The 19,596-nt window shown below is 46.2% G+C and overlaps 1 protein-coding gene across 10 annotated transcripts in view; it reads right to left on the bottom strand.

Annotated features, from left to right (window-relative positions):
- CHL1 (cell adhesion molecule L1 like) overlaps window positions 1–19,596 on the bottom strand; it is a 168,366-nt gene that overhangs the window by 122,895 nt on the left and 25,875 nt on the right. For 4 of the 10 annotated variants that reach the window (XM_062200055.1, XM_062200059.1, XM_062200050.1 and 1 more), the window contains exon 2: window positions 10,642–10,718. The exons of 1 other annotated variant lie outside the window; for it this stretch is intronic. The gene's annotated coding sequence lies outside the window, so the exon portion shown is untranslated. Of the gene's footprint in view, window positions 1–2,221; window positions 2,304–8,805; window positions 8,968–10,641; window positions 10,719–10,914; window positions 11,072–19,596 lie in introns of those variants that run through there. 5 more of the 10 variants (XM_062200056.1, XM_062200057.1, XM_062200052.1 and 2 more) reach the window with 5 other exon arrangements.

Genomic DNA, 19,596 nt, shown 5'->3' with positions numbered 1-19,596 from the left:
AGCCTCAGAGTCATCTCAATACCCTGAAAATCTGCTCACCTTCCACAGCTCACACCTTGCAGCTATCTGCTCCCGGTTCTGATGGCAATGACCCAGCTCACCTCGTCAGGGGGACTGGTCTCCAGATAGACAGCCCTGGGAAAGGACCTGGTCGCCAGAGGGGCAGCCCAGGAGGAGAATCTGGTCCCTGAGAGAGTCCAGCCTCTTAGTGAGGGACCCATGATCCCTGCATGGGAACGGGTAAGCAGGGCCAAAGCGGCACAAGAGAAGTTGAATGTGGAGCAGGGTGGGAGGACTTCAGTGTGCCCTGAAGGGACCTTGCAGACAGGCTGGTCCTTAGAGGTGTCCAGAAAGGGCAGACACTGAGAGCTGACACTGAGGGTGACACTGAGGGCTGACACTGAGGGCTGACACTGAGGGTGACACTGACAGGGCTGACCCTGAGGGTGATCCTGAGGGCTGACACTGAGGGTGACACTGAGAGCTGACACTGAGGGTGACACTGAGGGCTGACACTGAGGGCTGACACTGAGGGCTGACACTGAGGGTGACACTGAGGGCTGACACTGAGGGCTGACCCTGAGGGTGACCCTGAGGGCTGACACTGAGGGCTGACACTGAGGGTGACACTGAGGGCTGACACTGAGGGTGACACTGAGGGCTGACACTGAGGGCTGACACTGAGGGTGACCCTGAGGGCTGACACTGAGGGCTGACACTGAGGACTGACACTGAGGGTGACACTGACAGGGCTGACACTGAGGGTGATCCTGAGGGCTGACACTGAGGGTGACACTGAGAGCTGACACTGAGGGTGACACTGAGGGCTGACATTGAGGGCTGACACTGAGAGCTGACACTGAGGGTGACACTGACAGGGCTGACCCTGAGGGTGATACTGAGGGCTGACACTGAGGGTGACACTGAGGGCTGACCCTGAGGGTGACACTGAGAGCTGACACTGAGGGTGACACTGAGGGCTGACACTGACAGGGCTGACACTGAGGGTGACACTGAGGGCTGACCCTGAGGGTGACACTGAGGGCTGACATTGAGGGCTGACACTGAGAGCTGACACTGAGGGTGACACTGACAGGGCTGACCCTGAGGGTGACACAGGGCTGACACTGAGGGCTGACCCTGAGGGTGACACTGAGGGCTGACACTGACAGGGCTGACCCTGAGGGTGACACTGAGGGCTGACACTGACAGGGCTGACCCTGAGGGTGATACTGAGGGCTGACACTGAGGGTAACACTGAGGGCTGACCCTGAGGGTGACACTGAGAGCTGACACTGAGGGTGACACTGAGGGCTGACACTGACAGGGCTGACACTGAGGGCTGACACTGAGGGTAACACTGACAGGGCTGACCCTGAGGGTGACACTGACAGGGCTGACACTGAGGGCTGACACTGAGGGCTGACACTGAGGGTGACACTGAGGGCTGACACTGAGGGTAACACTGAGGGCTGACCCTGAGGGTGACACTGAGAGCTGACACTGAGGGTGACACTGAGGGCTGACACTGACAGGGCTGACACTGAGGGCTGACACTGAGGGTAACACTGACAGGGCTGACCCTGAGGGTGACACTGACAGGGCTGACACTGAGGGCTGACACTGAGGGCTGACACTGAGGGTGACACTGAGGGCTGACACTGAGAGCTGACACTGAGGGTGACACTGACAGGGCTGACCCAGAGGGTGACACTGAGAGCTGACATTGAGAGCTGATACTGAGGGCTGACATTGAGGGCTGACACTGACAGGGCTGACCCTGAGGGTGACACTGAACGCTGACACTGAGGGTGACACTGAGAGCTGACACTGAGGGCTGACCCTGAGGGTGACACTGACAGGTCTGACACTGAGGGTGTCAGCTCACTGAGATCTGACAAAGGGTGCTGACACAGGGCTGACACTTATGGGCTGACAGTGAAGGCTGACACTGATGATGGACATATGGGCCCACTAGCACCACTGAGAGTGCCTCACTGTCTCAGTCACATGGTAACATGGTGACAATACCACTGACCTCACAGCTTGAACAGTGTCTAAGGAGATATCTTGCTCAGTGTAAGTTCTCATTAATTGTCAAAGATGTCTTTCTTTTAGCAAAAGGTACAGGTGCAAATTCAATTTGGGAGCATTAAGAAACAAAAAGGAAACAAACAAAAAAAGCCTGTTCCTTCTTTTCCCACCTCACCCATTTACTCACCTAGTTTTCCTAAGAGCCTACCATGTGGCAGGATCATCCTGTGACTGAGGGACGACAGTAGCAAGTCTTATCCACATAGAGCCTATATTTTAGTGGAGAGGAGAGATAAAGTAAACACAAAGAAACAACTAATAACATGCTACTAGTAGAGGAGTGTTAACCTGGAGGCCATAAAAATGTGTCTCTTAAGATACTGTATCACTGGATTCCATTGGGGTCCCAAGACTCAAACTAAACCAATTTACATGAGGGAGCTTTACTGGTCCACAAAGACTCCCTAGAAGACCAAAGGAGAAGTCTCAGAGACCTTGGCCCCATTAGCCCAAACACCATCAAGGCATCTTCTGCCTTTCTTGAATGTCAGCATCACTCAGAGGTCAGCTCTGTGTTTCCCCTAGAGCTCAGTAGTCTGCACAGTACGGCTCTCAGTACACAAATGGGCATTGCCTGTCCCACCCTCAATCCACCTGGTTAAGAGAGCACGAGTGGCTGACAGGCACAGTGAGAGTAACAGGGATGATACCACTGGGCCTTCCCCTTGTCTAGAAGACAGTATGGTCACTTGAATGCATCTGCTAGAATATAAACGCTGTTGGTGGTACCACTCCCTCTTTCCTGGAGAGAAACTAGGGCTCACAGAGATGGATCAGAGCACTCCGCACACACATAGGGTGCGGAAGAACAGAGGCCAGATGCAAGCCCACTTCAGCACCTCCCAAGCTCTGCTCATCACCAGTCACACTTAGCAATCATGATTACCTCATTATCCTACTCAATCCACGCTAACAAGTCTTCCACACAAAAAATTGATATTCAGACATTCACAAATGAAAGGTCACACAAAGGCTGACAAAATGGAAATGTTACAAGGGAAAATAAACACGAAGGGCCAGATAACGGTGTAATCACGGAGGCCCATCCAGCAGCGACCTACCCATCAGCCAGATATAACTTGTGTCATAGGTGTGCTGAAGAGGCTGAAGTGTGCAGCAGCCTGGGGGGTCAAGGAGGTGTGATGTACGATTCTCAGTAATACGTAGTTCACCCTGAACAATCAACCCCTGGGTTTTCTTTAAAAAAAAAAAAAAAAAAAGATTTGTTTATTTATTTGAAAGACAGAGTTACACAGAGAGAGAAGGAGAGGCAGATAGAGAGAGAGGTCTTCTAGCAGCTGGTTCACTCTCCAGTTGGCCGCAACGGCCAAAGCTTCACTGATCCAAAGCCAGGAGCCAGGAGCTTCTTCCAGGTCTCCCACATGGGTGCAGGGGCCCAAGAACTTGGGTCATCTTCTGCTGCTTTCCTAGGCCATTGCAGAGAGCTGGATCTTAAGTGGAGCAGCTGGGACTTGAACCAGCACCCAAATGGGATGCCGGCACTGCAGGCAGTGGCTTTACCTGCTACACCACAGTGCCAGCCCCTATCATTCGATTTTACAGTCCTTGGATTTCCATTACCAACTCAGCTTGATATTTTTAGCTGAAAAACTAAATTCATTTTAAACAGGACTGTAAAAATGTGACAATTACAAACCATGATGGGAAATTGACATCCCCCAGAAACATTTTAAAGGCTTTTTAGTAGAAGAAATATGTGCTATAAAATCTAATCTAAGATCACAGAAGCTTCTAAAACGTGTATTAGAGAAACCTAAGTTGCTAAAACATGGATTTATGCTCTTCTTTCAAAGTCTGTTTTCCCAAAAGAAAACTTTTCCTACCCTTCCAGGATATAGGCTTCCATAATATCTGGACTTAAACTGTCAGCTTTAAATTTGCTTAGGAAGAATCACAAACCCTCTAAGGAAGGAATCCAGAAGTCAGGTAACCCGACACCCACACGTATAGAACTGAAACTCAGAGAAAAAATGTGTTACCTAATGTCACACTGCAAATCAGCATGATGATGATGAAGATGATGATGATGAAGATGATGAGGACTAGGACACTGTTGAGTTAATTCTCACAGATCTGTGGTGTAGGAGTAAAGCTTCCACCTGCAGTGGTAGCGTCCCACATGGGTGCCAGATCAAGTCCCAGCTGCTCCACTTCCGATCCAGCTCCCTGCTAGTGGCCTGGGATAGCCGTGGAAGATGGCCCAAGTGCTTGGGACCCTGCACCTGCATGGGAGACCCAGAAGAAGCCCCTGGCTCCTGGCTTCAGAGTGGCCCAGCTCTGACCATTGTGGCCAACTGGGGAGTACACCAGCAGAAAGAAGACACACTCTCTATCTCTCTCTAGCTCTCGCTCTCGCTCTTGCTCTCGCTTTCTGCCTCTGTGTAACTCTGCCTTTCAAATAAATAAATAAATCTTAAAAAAAAATGGGGGGGTCATAATCTCCACTTTACTGATCAGGAGGGTCAGAGAGGTTGATTAATTTGTCCAAAAATCCTCAAATGAGATGTTGCCAAATTAGAGTTAGAAGTCAGATTTTTTTCTGGTTCTAAAATCTACTCTCTTGGTAAATTATTCACAATGCTGTCCCCTGTCCTGTAGCTGGAATGATTTTCCACACCCCCTCCCCTAGTCTATCTCAACAAAACTTAAAGCAAGTTCTCCAGTCACACGGCTCGCTCCTGCCTCGCCTTCTTGCAAACTTTCCTTCCTCTGTGGTATCCACGCCCTAGAGAACCCTTCTCAGACCACTGGGGTCTAACCACCTAGCAGTCCCTCCCAGCACATATCATCAGAGCAGCAGCTTTGCCTTTGTTGGAAAGAGCATTTGAATAGCATGTGTCTGCATTAAGCGACCATAAACCTCATGAGGTAAGAACTGTATCTTTGTTTGCTACTATGTCCTGGACTAGTGGCTCTTAACAGTCACAGGAAAATAATTATTCAATGAACGGATGGAGTTTTTAAGTGCTTAATTCCTACAAACTGATAGAGTGTGTAATAATCAGAGAACTGGAGAGCTACTAATGCTTGATAAGAAGATGCATTTGCTTTCACTGTCACTCACAGATGGCACAAGACACTATGCTGTGTAGGAACTAAAGGGATCAGAACACAGCCAGGCTGGCCTAAGGGGCACTGTGAGCTGAAGGGAGTCAGGGAATGGCAGACATACAGAGAGGTCTTTGCCCTCCACATCCGCCGGGAAGTAAGAGATGGATCCTCTGTGCGAAGATAGCCCCTTCCCTCCCCACCCAGCAGCACCACCATCCCCGGAGACAGGAGTCAGCACTGACAGATCTGCACAAGCTTACCAAAAGAAGCCTTGTCTTCTGTTAGTTCCCCACGGAGAGATGCCCCTGGCCACAGCCCTGACCACCCTTTGTCAGAATGGCGTTTGTGCACCTCTTTGGGGTTTGATTTCTTTTTCTGTGATTGCCTCCATGCACACCAAAACTAAAATTAAATTACTGAGACATCAAAGAAAATTTGTGTGCCTTTTATCTTGTCAATCTGTCTTCTGTTAGCATAATTCACAGGCCCAGGCACAGAAACTAAGAGGGAACAGGAAAAATTTTCTCCTCCCCTACACAATATTCAGATATTTAAGGAGCCGGCTACTCTCATAGTATATTCATTGCATGAATCTTGATATAGCCAGTAAATGAGAAACTAATAACTAACATTTAAGTACAGACAACTCTGAAATAAATTCACTAGGCTATAGTCTCTCAAATATGAAATTATTCAACTGCCATTTGCAGTTGTGAAGAGAATCTTAACGTATGCCTATGGAAGCACAGTGCCAGCTTCTCGGGATTGCAAAGGGAGAACTCCAGAATCCCAGAGTGCACAAGGGAGATCACGCTTTCTTAGGGAGCCGGAGGCATTTGTTCTTCTTCCCCTGTCTGCCCTCTGCTTTTGTTTGTCCTGTGGCTAAATGTGTTTGTGGAAGCACTAATCTTCCACTGCAGGACCACTTAGGATAGCGACTGAGCCCGGCCAGGCTTTGACAGCTCCTGACTGCCCTGCATTATCACCAGGCCTGAGTGGTGCCTGCCCTGTCGGGGTGGGAGACAACTCTCATGCATTTCTCCACTTCTTTCTCAAGGCCTCAAATATGTGCACACATGTGGAGTCTAATAAAACCTTCTGTTCGTGGAGACATCCATGACTGTGTCCATGACATATGTGGTATTTCCCTAGTGTGGCTTGTCTTGGAGCAAAAACAGCACTTTGTAGAGGAAAGTTTTCTCCCTTTGTTGGATTTTGCTCTGAATCATTTGTCTAGTAGTTGTGTTGTGTATTTTCACAACTTATTATTTTATTGTCCAACTGCTACTTGAGCAACCCTTTGAAATATCAGCATAAGATCCAGAAGTTGTTTATTAAAGAAATGACCCATATTTTGTGGGTTTCAGCATCTTTTTGCACTTAATGTTCTAATGGTCACTTTATTAAGTCTTTTCTCTGTAATACAATAGCAATTGTCTTCCTCTTGATAAAACGATTCTGCCTTCGAATTTGCAAAGAAAGAAAGCAATAAGGACAGAATCCAAACTTACTAAAATATTACAACCCAACAAAAACAAAGGGACATAGGGAAAATTTTGGAGGTAATCGAGGGTCTGTGACCTTGATCCTGCAGGTGCTTGTTTGAGTCCAGACCTGATTGTGCACATCAAACGTGCTGTTCGTCTTTTGGGAGCCACTGTGCTCGGTTCCCTGTATAGGCCTTTGTTTAGAGTAACCTTCAACTGTGTCTCTGGAAGGAGGAGTCACTAGAAAATTCCATGTGTACAGCTCACTGATGTGGTTAGCGCTTGGCCATCTGGCTTCAGTGCTCTCTTTCTTGTACCTTGATAAGCGTATCTGCTAGCTGTAAGACCTTGCTGTAACTCCCTTTGTCAAATTGATACTGATTCCTGTGAAATTATTCCTTTAAACTATGTTGTAAGATGTTCCCTGCTTGCCCTCGACTGTTACAATCCTTGCCTTGTATTATATAAGCTGCCTCCTTCTCCAATGAAGTGAGACCTTGATCAGAATACTGTCTTGGTCTCCCTTCTCGTGTCTGGTTTGTCTCTCCATTCAGGTCTGCCCTCCTCATGTCCTAGTTGATTATCCCGCGGGCCGGGGCATTCGTCATATATCAATTATTAAGGAAAACTCACAGACTTACAAGATTAAAAAAAAAAATTATTCCAAACCTAGCCTTAAAAATTTAAGAGCTCATTTGATAATCTTTAGAGTTTTGAGATGCCTAGTATCTTAAAAACTACTTATAGCATTATAACAACATGTTGATATATCTCAGCTTCTCTTTGGAGTCCTCACTAAATTTTCATGCCTGGAAATCACATTTATTAGTGTCCAAGATTTGAGCAAAAGCACTTCAATAAGACTCCAGTTAAAACAAGTGAATTTTTGGCACCTCACTACCAAAATTATGCATGCAAACGGGAGGTAATCCAAAGCACAGCCAAGAGAATTAGGAAGACAATGGAGTACTCAGCCACCTTCTGAATGTCCCTGAAGTGCCTCAACAACGATAAAGAAACATAACAGCCCATGAATATTTAAAAGATGTGAGCCTCAAATACAGACAGGAGGGACTGATTTGGGAGCAAGGGCATGAAACTAGCTCTGAAGTGCTCTTACCATGGGAAGAGAGAAAGGGTACTGCTGGTGTCATCATTCGACATAGGAAACGTTCCTTATCCGTGCATTTGTCCAGCATCCGACTAGATCTTTCATGCATGTGGGAAAACCCGCTAATTACCCAACAGAGGCACTTTTTTCTGAGGAGAGTCTTGGCTTCCACCTAGCACACTTCAGGAGAGATTTCCATTGTAAACAACGCACACACAACTACCTCACACCTCCATTTCCTAACATCCTGAGGGAGTGAGTCACAGGCCAGCACCAACACAGGTATCGGAGCTCTGGCAGACATGGGGACCGAGGGTCAGTGCCACTGAAGACCAAGAGAAGCACGGGATTCAGAGAAGCAGTCCAGGGACTTTCAGCACAGAGGGGACCTGGGCATGATGGATCAGGAACCTCTCTCCCTCACTCACTCCGTTCCTCCTTCTTTTTCTCTTCCCCTCCCCGTCTTCCTGAAGTGGGTCTGTACTCACTGTAGTTTGGCCTGAATCTTGCCCTCAAAGACAAGTCCATGAGACAAATGTGTAAAGAGCTCACTGCGCCTGTGTGTGAGGTGTGTACAGCCGGAGATGGACGAAGCCACAGACCTGCCCTGCAGGCTGCATTTGTGCTATGTGTCCAACTCACTGTACTGAGACATTCACAAAGTAGGGCAGTTACTGCTCTAACCAGGCATGCAAATGTCTCTGATACAGATGGAGTGTCACTGGAAAATAATCCACACCTCTAGTAAAAAAAAAAAAAAAAAAAAAAATCACAGACCTACCAGGAGAGGCAGCTACGATCCTCTCCCACATAGCACTTCACTGAGACTTGAATGAAAACCACTACACTCTCTTCCATAATGAAAGGACATGTAGTCTGGCTGTTGGGGTAGAAGAATCCATCCAATCCCAGGAGCCAGGAGGAGGAGCAGAGCTAGAGATAAGCCCCACCAACCAGTGCCAGCGTGTGCCCAGGTGACACACACTGCACAGGTGTCCCCATGAACTTCTCCACAGAAACACAGTCTCCATCTTCACCCACCTCGGCCTCCTGCTGAGATGGGTACATAACCCATGTTGTATAAATGATGGATCAGTATGGCAATGAGTGAAATGCATGGTCCTCTGACGGGCACAAACTCCATCTCCACATTTCTAACACTGAGACTGCAGGTTGTGCTCTAAATAAGCTCAAATTAGGGTACTGAAAAATAGAAAACAAAAATCAGTATTGTGTCATAATCCAATCAGAGACTAAAGAAGAATCCTTGAGAGACCATGTAGTAAGGGGAAAAATACCAAAGATTCTTAAAGGAAAATCAATGATGGAGTGCTCGCTCCAGGACAACAACCCTATCACCTGGAGGCCTCGTGCCGACTTCTCAAATACCACCAAGAAAACCCATGGCAAAAAAGCTTGTTTTAGAATTAAATAATGATCTGTTCAATCACTAAGAGGAACTAAAAAATAAATATGATTCAATAAAATAAAGGAAAGGATTGTGGAGACAAGCAAGCAGCATGCTTGGTGGGTTTCCACCCACCTTCATACCAGCAAACACAATTATTAATAATCACCATGACACAGCTCTAGCCACAGTTCCTCCAGGCGGCATGATCACATCTTCTTTCAACACTTTCTGATTCAGTGCTGCATTTCACGCTAGACTTTCACTGGAGAGTCACTCCAGTCACTGAGGGACAAGGTCACAGTGAGGTCGTGGAGGTGCGAACTGGAGCAAGGGTGCCCCTCACAAACAATTCTCATCAGAGGCTTTCAGGAGGGTTTTACCAGAATACCTTCCCAGCCTGTCTAAATCTCACAGGCCTGCAGGTTAACTGCAGCTGGGAAGCCTGTGTGGGGTACCTACTTAGCGCCAGCCCCAAGGGAGCCCCTGAACACCTGGAGGGCCATGCCCTGCCCAGTGGGGAGCGCACCGGGCAGAGGTCGTGCCAGGCACACACAGCTCCTCGTGGCTGCTTCCCAGCTGCCCCTAAGGAGGCGACTCTGCGCGAAGGCCCCAGACCTCCCTCCCACTTGTCCTCACTGCCTCAGATTCACCAAAGGCCCCGCTCACCACCGAAACCCAGACAAACTCCACACGCACCAAAGGGCATCACCATCTTCAAGAGCTCACATCCTCTTGGGGACAAAATGTGGTCTTGAGAAAGTAAAAAGAAACAATTCCTTCTTTCATATCATTGACAAAAAACTACTTCCTCCTCCCCACAAATCACTTTGTGTTTAAATACTAATAATGATACTAAACGCTGACATTTCCCAAAATAAACAAGCAGTGATAATAAGAACTGCCAACATAATCCAGGCAGAGCAGGTAGAAACTGGACAGCTGCGCGCAGTCACACGGCTCTGCCTGACCTCCCCAAGTGGACCTCTTCTCACTGATCCAAACTCTGCACTTGGTTGTGATGCAGCCTGGTTTCACCCAAAGAATGTGGAAAAAGCCGAAGGAGACCTTGGGTCATATTTCACATGGATCCAGGAAGTAACTGGGGCTGGAAGCCTTCTCGGCAACCAATGGGCAAGCTCTGTTTGACCCTGAACGTTCAGGCCTCCCCTCCAAAGCTTCAGGTCTGCTAAGATACCAATTACCTCTGATCCCATTTCTATTAAAAGTAACATTTAGACAAACATCATCAAGATGTCACTTTCAGCCTGCAAAGAAGCCAGTGAACAAGCACAAGGTGAGGGTTTGCTCTTTCAGAACCAAGTCAGCGATTTGCTAGAGCCCTAAGAACCCAACACCATCCATCTGCCTCACAGCTGCTGGGAGCCTCCGGTTACTTCTGTACAAGGCATTGCAAGATCTAAATACAGCAAAAACACAGAGCTACTGACTGAGGGAAATACTCTTACCTAAGTGAAGTCCCCCCAGTTCCTCTGTGAAATGTTCGCAGGGTTAAGACAGGATCATTGTTCGCCGCTTACAGCACCTACAGAGAGATTTGAAACTTGTAATTTTAGAAATAATTTCCTCTAAGAACCCATCGTTAAATTAACTTCCATCTTTTCTCTGCTAAAAACACTGATTTAATTTTTCTTTTTCCCCACATGCCCCCCAGATTCCCAGCCAAATAACTAAGCATTGTCTTGCTCTATTGCTAAAAGCGGGATCTTGTAAATTTCCACCATGGGTAACAGAAGCAGAGAGGAGGGACAAGCAGCCAGAAATCACCCGGCTCCTGGGAAGAATGACTGACGTGTGCTCTCTCAGGAGCTACCCTGCAGCAGGCCACTGTCTGCGAGACTCTCCCCTCGGCCGTCTTCCACAGCTGCTACACCACAGCCACTTGCTTTTGTCTGATGCTGGAACCAACCGTTCTTGGCACAATAATGTGGGCTGGTGCAAGGGGGCTGCATCAGGAAGCACTCAGACAGCAGACCTCTGAATCACAGGGTGGGCACGCGCCTGCCATCTCTCTCCCAGGTGCGGTCACATCAAGGCTCCCTTGCGTGAGAAATCAACACCGAGGGAAGGAAGTCTTCCAACCAGCGTACACAATCCTTTCACTGTTAATTCCAGGATGACTCAAGAACTGGCTCCCCAGGTAGAAAGACTGCTGACAAACTTGTTTCCTAATGGCATCCCTTGAACACACCTTGGCAAGGCTAAGGTTTTCTGTTAGTCATTGGGTCAAACAACATAAAGATTTTTGCAAACTAGTTGCCATATTTGGATAAAATCACTCAGAAGATCTAAATCCCAGCTCATTCTGGCAGAAATTACCAAGTGGATATACAAAAGTACAACATCTTCGGCACTGAGAAAAGAAAAAAAAAAAAAAACAAAGATTCCAGCAACCTCACTCCCTTTCTGTGCATTATCTGGAAGTCTTTTGGCTTTGTTCCAAAAAGTACACAGAGACGTTATCAACAGATGGCAGTGCCCCAGGAGAGAACCCCACCCTGAAGAACTGAGAAGAAAAGCCCCTCCTGCTGTCCTCCAGCCGAGGGACCCGGCACACACCGTGCCCGACACTCCTGTGCCGGAACCTGACTGCAGCTCTGCTAGGCCTCCTCTCACATCACTGCTGTCTGCATGATGGCACCAAGGAGAGCTGCTTACAGACAATCACAGCACACAAAACAGCCTTCAGTGGGGACCCACCCAGGGGCCCAGGGAAGCCTGAGGAGTACTGGCTTGTTGACTTTGTCACTTGCCCAAGGCAGGACACAGAAATTGCCCTTGCTCTGCTGTGTGTCACAAGATGTGACCCTCCCATTCCATTTGCAGAGGCAAATGTTAAACGACACAACACCCAATGCCCTGTTTATTCCAGTGATAATAAGCATCATAAATTCAGTGTATTCTACAGTCAAGAGCCACCTGCACTGTTCCAGTGTTACATCTCTGTGAGAGGGGCCAGTGTTGTGGTACCGTGGGTTAAGCCACTGCTTTCATGGCCAGCATCCCATGTCGGAATGCCAGTTCAAGTCCTAGATGCTCTGCTTCCAATCCAGCTTCCTGCTAACGTCCCTGGGAAGGAAGCCGAAGGTAATCTAAGTACTCAGGCCCCTGCTACCCACGTGAGAGACCTAAATGGAGTTCTTAGCTTCTGGCTTTAGCCTGGCCCTGTCCCAGCTATTGCAGTCATTTGGGGAGTGAACCAGCAGACAGAAAATCTCTGTCTCTTCCTCACAGCCCTGCAGGAGGAGAGAGCACAACCCTTCAGGAGGAGAGGGCACAGCTCTGTAGGAGGAGAGAGCACAGCCCTGCAGGAGAGAGCACAGCCCTGCAGGAGGAGAGCACAGTCCTGCAGGAGGAGAGAGCACAGCCCTGCAGGAGGAGAGGGCATAGCCCTGCAGGAGGAGAGGGCACAGCCCTGCAGGAGAGAGCACAGCTCTGCAGGAGGAGAGAGCACAGCCCTGCAGGAGGAGAGGGCATAGCCCTGCAGGAGGAGAGGGCACAGTCCTGCAGGAGATAGCACAGCTCTATAGGAGGAGAGGGCACAGCCCTGCAGGAGAGAGCACAGCTCTGCAGGAGGAGAGAGCACAGCCCTGCAGGAGGAGAGAACACAGCTCTGGAGGAGGAGAGAGCACAGCTCTGTAGGAGGAGAGAGCATAGCCCTGCAGGAGGAGAGGGCACAGCCCTGCAGGAGGAGAGGGCACAGCCATGCAGGAGGAGAGGGCACAGCCCTGCAGGAGGAGAGGGCACAGCCCTGCAGGAGGAGAGAGCACAACTCTGTAGGAGGAGAGAGCACAGCTCTGCAGGAGGAGAGGGCACAGCCCTGCAGGAGGAGAGAGCACAACTCTGTAGGAGGAGAGAGCACAGCTCTGCAGGAGGAGAGAGCACAGCTCTGTAGGAGGAGAGAGCACAGCCCTGCAGGAGGAGAGAGCACACTTAAGTGGAATGAGAAACAGAACTTCCTCAGGAGCAAGAGGAAGATGGACTGGATGACCCATTCAGCAGACCACATGATCATGGCAGTTGACACTAGGAGCTTGGGACCAACTGAAAGCAGGTGCAGAGGACTCCTAAACAATTCCCTCTTGTGGATCTGAGGCTGTCTAATTGAAAAACAGTATTTTCACACAGCCCTTACAGACTATTCGTGTCTTCACCACGTGCTCCACAAGGGAAATCAGGGTACCCTAAGAGAGTAGGAAGAGATGCTGTGGCACAAGACCTGTTAGAGCAAGCATGCCATTCTTTTTCTTTTTTTAAAGATATATTTATTTATTTGAAAGGCAGAGTTACAGAGAGGCAGAGGCAGAGGCAAAGAGAGAAAGAGAGAGAGGTGTCTTCCATCCACTGGTTCACTCCCCGGATGGCCACAACAGCCAGAGGTGGGCTGATCCAAAGCCAGGAGCTTCTTCTGGGTCTCCCACGTGGGTGCAGGGGCCCAAAGACTTGGGCCATCTTCTACTGCTTTCCCAGGCCATAGCAGAGAGCTAGATCAGAAGTGGAGCAGCTGGGACTCGAACCGGCGTCCTTATGGGACGCCAGCACTGCAGGTAGAGGCTTTACCTACTACGCCATAGCCCCAGCCCCAATTCTTCTTTTTCTAATCTATTTATTTGAACAGCAGATTGAAACCAAAATAGAGGCAGATCAAGAGAGAGAAACAGGTCCTACTTCCTGGTTCACTCCCTTTATGCCCCCAAAAGCCAATGCTGGGCTAAACCAAAGCTGGGAGCCAGGAACTCAGTCCAGGTCCTTGATGTGCATGGCAGGGATTCAACTCGAGAGGCAACACCATCACCTCCCAAGGTCTGCATTAGCAGAAAGCTGCAGTCAGGAATGGGAGGCAGAAACCGAAACCAAGCATTCCACATGGGACATGGGCATCCTAACCAGCAGCCCAAATGCCCATCCCTAGAGACAATAAGTCATTTCTCATCATGACCCCTTCTAGAATAGTTGAAGTGAATTTCTCCTTACCCACAGAAAGCACAGAACAGGTATAAATTGCAATTCCATTCCAGACAAAGCTAAATTTTGAAGAGCAAATGACTATCACACACAAGGTTTGATTCTGTATTTAAAATAATGAATCTTAAATTCCATAAGGGCGTTCTGTGATTATTGCTATAATCCCAGTGTCGATGCCTAGCACCACATCAGGGCTAAATAAATGCAGTTTGGGTGGACTGGTGAATGAGCGCATCAATCAGTGATTACTTCACCGTTCCCTAACCGGACAGCTGCAGAAACGAATGTCCCCGACAGGGCAGGAGGCACACACATTATCACCACAGTTCTCTCGAAAGAGACACTGCAGCCCAGGAAAAAGAGACACAGGGACTGAAAACACAGCCAGAGTACACTTAGTCGTGTGATTTTAAGTTAAACACATAGTCTTTCAGAACTCCAACCGTCACTGCTGAATATAGGATGACAGTCACACACACACACACACACACAATGCTTAGTCCAGGCTGGGATCTCGAAAGCTCCTGGTGAACAGCCAGACAGCAGCCACAGCCCCTGCATCATCGAGAGGCCAGCAGTGATGCTAGGAGGGCCCTGAGCAGTTTCCAATCTCCCTCTTCTTGAAGACCCTCACTCTGTCTCCCATGGCTTGGGGAGAGACCACACGGTACCCAGAGGTGACAGGAACCTGGACAGTGGCTGTGTTAAGCCACTTGTGTGGGAAACCACAATGTGTTCTCACAAGAAGAAAAGTGATTTATTTGCAATGTTTTCTGTAAGCTTCTGAGTTCCTCAAAACCAGGAAAAACTGTCTAATGAATTTCCCTCTCCCTAGAATCCAAACAGAGGGGTTGCCAAATTCCTGAACACTGGTTACTTAATATATGTGCATTGAGTAAAGCATGCCTGCTCTGTGTGTGTCTGCACACATACTGGAGATCAAAAGACAATTCTTCATTTTTCTTTTTTTAACTGTTACTAACCTAAATGTATCTTTAACAATGGAGATTTTCTAGAGATCTCTTAAAAAGCTATAAAAACCTAAGAACACCTCAGCTTTTGGTCAGTATATTGCTCAGTCTTAAGAACTTGGGGTTGGGGCAAAATTGCGGCACAATGGGTAAAGCTGCCACCTGCAATGCCAGCATCCCCTTCGAGGGTCGGTTCATGTCCTGACTGCTCCACTTCCAATACAGTTCCTTGCTAATGACCTCAGAAAATGGAACACCTGGAAGAATCTCCTGGCTCCTGGCTTCAGCCTGGACCATCCTGGGCTGTTGCAGCCATCGAGGGAATTAAGCCATGAATGGAAGATCTCTGTTTCTCCCTCTCTCTCTGAAATGCCAACTTTCAAGTATGCAAATAATTCTTAAAAAAAAAAAGCTGGGATTGAAAATGCCTTGTTTTCTCTCATCAACTAACATCTACCAGGCAGAAAACAGTTCTTGAACCAAACCATGGAGGCCCATACCCTATCTCAACAAAAATTAGTTAAATGAATATAACAGCCATTAAAAGGGGAAATGACATACCACACACATAATATTCCCTAGAATGTAACTATTACAGAAAAAAAAAAAAACACAAAACAGAAATTCTTCAATAATCCTGACATGAAATAATGCCTAGTGAAGTGAGAACCAGACAAATATAAGAAGTAAATGTCTTCTTTTGGAAATTATTTAGAGACAAAACCTTACAAAAGCAACATGAAAATGCTGAATTTTTCTTAAGAATATTTCTGAAAGACAAAGGAAATGACCTCTGCTTTCAAGGAGCAGCCTGAGTCCGTGCTCCACAGTGCACAATTACTGACCCCAGGAAGGATCCCATTTAACTGTCTCTGGCAACTGATGAAACACCAGCGGGTAGAGGTTGTGATCAGCACGTTGTATATCATCTCAGGTAGCACAAGTACCTGCTACACTGGGTACAACTGGCTCTGATTTTGCACAAAACTAAATGACATGAAAAACAGAACAGAAGGTACCAAAATCAGAGCAAAGAATTAGAAAACTCAAAGACCATTTGAAAACACACAGATGGCAGAGAAAAAAAAAAAAAGAACCAAGAAGAATGAAGAAAGTATACAGGAGCTTGGCGACAGCACTAAAAGAGCAAACAGTCTGTTTTAGGGGGTTCAAGAGGGGCTTGAGGGGGCCAAAGTTAGTAGAGAACTTATTCAGAGGTAATAACAGAAAACTACCTAAGTCTAGAAAAGGATATACATATCCAGGTACAGGAAAGTCAAGTCTCACAAGTTGGGTTCAACTCAACCCAAGACACATAATAATCAGGCTGTCAAAGATTAAAAACAAAGGTAGGATTCTTAAAGCTGCAAAAGAAAAGCAGCAGCACATAAGGGTATGCCAAGTCCCCTGAGAGCAGCATTCACAATAGAAACCTTACAGGCCAGGAGAGAATGGGATGTCACATCACTGAGGGACAAATCTGCCAACCAAGAACAATGAACCCAAAAAAGATAGATAGCCTTTGGCCACTAAGGAGAGATAAAGATATTCCCAAATGACTTGGGAGAATTTATCTTCAAGTCCAAAGAGATGCTAATGAGTAAGAAGAAAACTCACTAGGAAGAATAAATGCAAAGATAAATTCAGAATACTCTAATATTATAAACATTATATATGAGCTCTTCATATTTTTAAAATGAAAACTAAACTGCTACATTAATATGTTAAGAGAGAGACAATATAAAAAGTGTAAAAAGCAACATCAAAATGCAAATATGGGGAGAAATGAAGTACAAATGTAGATTTTCTTTTAGAAAAAAAATTATCCCTTTGGGGGGGTTTATTTTCTTAACTTAGCAATCAATTTTAAATTGCTATCATTTCAAAATAGCTTGTTATAACTAAAACATTTCTTGAAGTTTCATAGTAACCACAAAGCAAAAATCTATAACAGACACATGAAAAAAAAAAATAACCAGGGAATCAAAACACACTACTAAAAAAAAAAATAATCACTTAACCACAAAGGAAGAATGTAAAAGAAGTGAAATAAAGAAAGGAATTAAAACGAAATTAGAAAACAAGTAACAAAATGTCAGTATAAGACCTTACCTATCACGAATTATTTTAAATGTAAATTCCCTGATTAAAAGACAAAGAGTGGGGGTGAGTACAGCTGGTTAAGCCACTGCTCCAGATGCCCACATCCAATATCCGAGTGCCTGTGTTCAAGTATTGCCCCACTTAAAATCCTGCTTCCTGTTAGCGTGCCCCATATGGGGCACCAGGTGACGACTTAAGTACTTGAGTCCCTGCCATCCACATGGGAAACGCAGATGGAGTTCCTGGCTCCTGGCTTCAACCTGGCCCAGGATGCTGGCTGTTGCAAGCATTTGAGGACTGAAACCAGCAGTTGAATTCTCTCTCTCTCTCTCTCTCTCTCTCTCTCTCATAAATGAAAACAAATGTTACTTTTTTAAACAAACTTAATGGGCTTTTTTAAAAGACAAGATCCAGCTTTCTGTTGCTTACAAGAAACTGACTTTCCCTCTGAGGACACACACTGTCTGAAAGCCAAAGTGTGCAGAAGGATACTCCGTGCAAATGGAACCCAAGATGAAGTGAGGGTAGTGTACCTCACACCAGACAGAACGGACATTATACCAACCTCTGTAAAATGAGACGCAGAAGGTCATGATTTAATAATAAAGGAGTCAGTTCATCAAGAGGAAAATAACAACTGTAAACATATATGCACACAATTTCAGAGTACTGAAATACATAAAGAAAATATCAATAGTTCTAAAGGGAGAAATGGACCCCAAAACAACAGTAGGAGACTTTACCACCCACGTTCAGCAATGTCCAGATCATTCAGACACAGGGTCAACAGAGGCTGGCAGAGTAAATGCACCACAGCCCAAGTGGACCTAACAAACATTTACAGAGCTGCACCCAACAGCTGCAGAAGACACATTCTTCTCAACACACATAGGACACTCTCTAGAACAGGTCATATGATAGGCAACAAAAGGAGCCTCAGCACAGTTTTAAATCACATCGAGTATCTGTTCTAATCACAATGCAGTAGGAATAGAAACTGATAACAAAAACAACTTGGGAAACTCTACAAATACATGGCAATTACACACCTTACTCCTGAATAACCAAATGGATCAAAGAAAAACTTGAGAAGGAAATACTAAAATTTCTTGGAAAAATAAAAATGAAGCAAAACACAGCAAACCTTTTAAATACAGCAAAAGCAGTATTAAGCAAGAAATGTATAGAGATTAACAGCTACATTTAAACAAAATGCGGAAAGATCTCAAATAAGCAACGACTGCTGGACCTGAAGGAATCAGAAAAATGAGAACCCAAACTAACGGAGTACATTGATGGCGGCATTCCTTGTTTTCTCAATATGGTGAAAGGTCATGTGAGTTAGAGATGGTCTTGAAAGCAGGAAGCAGAAATGCCAATGTTTTAGGTTAAGAATAACCAAGTAACCTTTTGGTACTCAAACAGAATGTAGCTCTGATTTTGCATTACTTTCAAATGCAGTCTCAAATGACCTCCCTTGGAAGGAAAAAGCCCATTAAAAATCTGCGGAAGCAATTCTGAAAATGATTGACAGAGAAGCACTATGTTTTTATACACAGTTCAAAATGTGTGTGACAATAACCTCTCAGTAAATAAGGGTTATCTTGACTAATGCCTGATAAAACCAGTTAACAGCCAGGTTAGGCTCCTTTAGTAAGACAATGGGACAATTTACGCAGGATTAGCTTTCTGCCTGGCACTGTCCTACATGTTTTCCATTTTATTAACTCATTTTATCCTGACAGCCCCATCAGATAGACATTTGTTTTTTTAATGGCATCATTTAAATGAGATAACTAAGATCCATAGAAGTTATAGTTTGCCTAAGGTTACACATGACCACCTCCAGAATGGAGCTTTATAACTTTGATAGCCTTTAAATATTGCCAAAAGTATTATCACGAATCATTGTACTCTTAAAACAAACTCTTGTTCTTGAAGACTGCAATATTCCTGACACAAATATTCTAAATCATGACTAAAGAACTTAAATGCAAAGCATTAAAAGTCATACTGAAATGCCTACAAAAACTTCCTGGAAGTGTTTCAGGCATGTTTAGGTACTAACACCATTAACACTGCTTTTCCAGGACTTTCTGGCCCAACTGTTGTACAAGAGGGTCTTTGCTTATTCACTAAAGATACACCTATGGATGGCAAGTCATGTGTTTTTTTTTTTTGTTTTTTGTTTTTTGTTTTTTTTGACAGGAAGAGTGGATAGTGAGAGAGAGAGAGACAGAGAGAGAGAAAGGTCTTCCTTTTGCCGTAGGTTCACCCTCCAATGGCCGCTACGGCCGGCGCATCGTGCTGATCCGAAGCCAGGAGCCAGGTGCTTCTCCTGGTCTCCCATGTGGGTGCAGGGCC

The sequence above is a fragment of the Lepus europaeus genome, chromosome 9, assembly GCF_033115175.1.
Source record: "Lepus europaeus isolate LE1 chromosome 9, mLepTim1.pri, whole genome shotgun sequence".
NCBI lineage: Eukaryota > Metazoa > Chordata > Mammalia > Lagomorpha > Leporidae > Lepus > Lepus europaeus.
This window is presented reverse-complemented; position numbering and strand designations above follow the sequence as displayed.